The sequence below is a fragment of the Mercurialis annua genome, linkage group LG8 (genome assembly GCF_937616625.2).
Source record: "Mercurialis annua linkage group LG8, ddMerAnnu1.2, whole genome shotgun sequence".
Classification (NCBI taxonomy): Eukaryota; Viridiplantae; Streptophyta; class Magnoliopsida; order Malpighiales; family Euphorbiaceae; genus Mercurialis; species Mercurialis annua.
In genome coordinates this window covers 39579363-39582441 of record NC_065577.1, presented here as the reverse complement: position 1 = coordinate 39582441, position 3079 = coordinate 39579363, and the positions used below count along the sequence as shown (strand labels likewise).

At 24.6% G+C, this 3079-nt stretch overlaps 1 non-coding gene across 1 annotated transcript; it reads right to left on the bottom strand.

Moving 5' to 3' along the window:
- Nucleotides 1-2028: 2028 nt before the first annotated feature.
- Nucleotides 2029-2101, bottom strand: TRNAK-UUU (transfer RNA lysine (anticodon UUU)). Its single transcript has one exon. It is a non-coding gene; the product is annotated as a tRNA-Lys (tRNA).
- Nucleotides 2102-3079: the final 978 nt, after the last annotated feature.

The following is a 3079-nucleotide window of genomic DNA, read 5'->3' as shown; positions in this document are numbered from 1 at the left end:
CTAATTAGGACTTTAAATACAATAGTGATTAATTAAATAACTAATTAGTTAATGACTATAAAACCTTTATATAATAATAAACTGAAAAGGATTATTCAGTAAATTCGTCTGTCCCCCCCCCCCCCCCCCATCCGTGCTTTTATATATAGTACTAGCGTTTCGCCACGTGCTACGCACGTGAGCGGCATTTACATGACCCGTTATATGTTTAATAATAAGTAAAATAAAAAATAAAATAATTTAGCTGTTAATAAATTATTATGAATAATTTTCTATTTGCATGGGGTTCGCATGTAAGTGATAATTTTATATGATCCGTTTTTTGATTTAAATATTAATTAAATTACTAAATGTAGCATTAGCTATAAATATATATTATATTTTTTAATATTTAGATTGAAATGGTAGTATGGAAGTGATATTTGCATGACCTCAAATAAAATAATACTTCATCTGTCCTAATAGAGTTGTCCACTTTGAGAAAATTTTTTGTCCAAAAACTCTTGGCCATTTTCAAAAACTTACTACTAACTTTTACATTCAATATTCCTATATTACTCCTATTTAAATTCCACTAATAAGTAAATTAAAAGTAAATTGCAAGTGGGTCTTATATTAAATAGGGGTATGATAAGAAAAATAAGGCAAATTTTATAAAATTTATAAATAATACTTTGTGATAAAGGCAAAGTGGACAACTCTATTGGGACGGAGGGAATATGTTAGTTCGAATTTTGATTTATTAATATTCAATTTAGGTTGATAATTTGAATCGTTTTTTTTTTTGATATTGTCACATCACAACTTAGATTATATAGAGTTTTGGTTGTTTTTAGATTAAGAACATTTTTGTTAGTATTTTAATTATTACGAAAGAATTCTATATATAGGACAATTGGAACTCATCCAACTTCCTTTACATACGTTTTTAATATTTTAATTATTACAAAGGAATTCTATATATAGGACACTTGGAACTCATCCAACTTTCTTTACATACGTTTTTAATAAGAATTTTATTAGGATTAGTATTCTACTTAATTGTTTAATTTCTTAATTAATTAGAATTACCTTTATATTTAATTTTGTAAATTTTTTAATTATAAAAGGCAAATGTCGTAACTTTAAAACCCCCCCCCCCCCCTTTTCACACTTATAGAATAGTTATAAATAAATAGATAGTGAATTTAGGTCTTTTATTGATTGTTATTTTTCTAATACATTATAATATCTATAACAAATATAAAAGTGTATTCGCGGGGAAACATTTCCATTTACGGACAAAAATACCCTTTACATATTTTATCAAGTTGATATTCCTAATTGTGACATATAAAAAGATTTGTGCTTAACAAATAGAAAGATGACATTCCTAATTCAAAAAAGAAACATATTAAAAATAATTATCGCACTAGCTACCATTATATATTAAATTCCTAATCCTAAAAGCAATTGTGCAATAACAATCATTATGTGTTAAATTCATAATCCTAAAAAGAATTGCACAGATATATCATTATATATAAAAGAATATGACGAGTTTCATTAATATTAAATAATTATATTATAATATTTGTGTTAAAGCTTTCATATTTTTTATATTTATTAGTTATTTACTATGAAAAATAATATAAATTTACTTCAATCATATTATCATTTTTAATAACAACAATATCTTTATTGTTTAAATCTAACTTTTTAACATTTCCAATAAAAGAAATTAAAATTTTATAAAATAATTAAATAAAAACAAATAAAAAACACAAGTTTAATAAAATTTAAATAATAATATATTATTAAAATATATATAATTATAATATTAAATAACGGGTCATATAGATATCGTTAACGTGGCCAAAAAAACTAGTAATTAATAAAAATATACTCCACTTGGGTTTTGTAATATTTAAATATTAAATAATAATTGGGTTTTGTAATCTAACAATTAAAAAAAACTTAAGATATGTCAATGAAGTAATAAGCTCCACATATCTACCCAAATAAAATATGGATTAATACAAAAGAAAACGCCGTCTGTGGGAATCGAACCCACGACCACATGGTTAAAAGCCATGCGCTCTACCAGCTGAGCTAAGACGGCAATTTGAATGACACGTAATCACTAACATGTATAGGTTAAAGGAAGAACTTAATTTTATCTTTTTGGTCACTTTAACCCTTCAAGTATTTTTTTTTGGCTTAATCACCAAAAAAACACTCACCTTTTAGCCTTTTTCCAAATACACTCCGACGTTGCAATTTTGTCAGTTGCACCCTAATTCACACCTTTAATTTTCAATTCCACCCTCAAGTACTAAATTGATCGTTTTTTCATTTGAAAAAAGTTAAAATAAGTCTTTTTAACTTTTTATGTGGAAAAGAGTTCAAACCGAGTACTTTATACGGGTTTTTATGAATTTTTCCGAGTGAAAAATAGTCCAATTTAATTTTGAGGGTGGAATTGAAATCCAAAGGTGCGAATTAGAGTGCAACTGACAAAATTGTAACGTCATGGTGCAACTGAAAAGGGGTTAAAAGGTGAGGTTTTTTTTGGTGATTAAGTCTTTTTTTTTTCAAATTAAAATCCATTCATGAAGATTAAAATTATAATAAATAAAATACATGAAATAAAGACATGATCCTTCAAAATGCGAACTACTATTTAATAAGCAACCCACTACAAGCAATAAAATTAATTGAAAACAAGAAAGATTTAGAAATAAATCCCGTAAAATCAACACAAATTTCTCTAAAATAATTAAGTTACCGTTAATTGTAATATATATATATATATATATATATATATATATATATATATATATATATATATATATATATATATATATATATATATATATATATATATATATATATATATATATATATATATATTATTCTCTCAATTTCAATCTTTTAATCAAAATTAAGTAAAATTATTTAAAAATAATAATAATATCCTAATCACTGTTTTAAATAATCAAATCAGTGGTTGAACCGGCGAGGCCCTCGGCTTACAAGTTAACCAATTCGCTTGCTGGTTCAATAGTTGGATGTTTTTTTATAAAAAAAGCTTATAGTT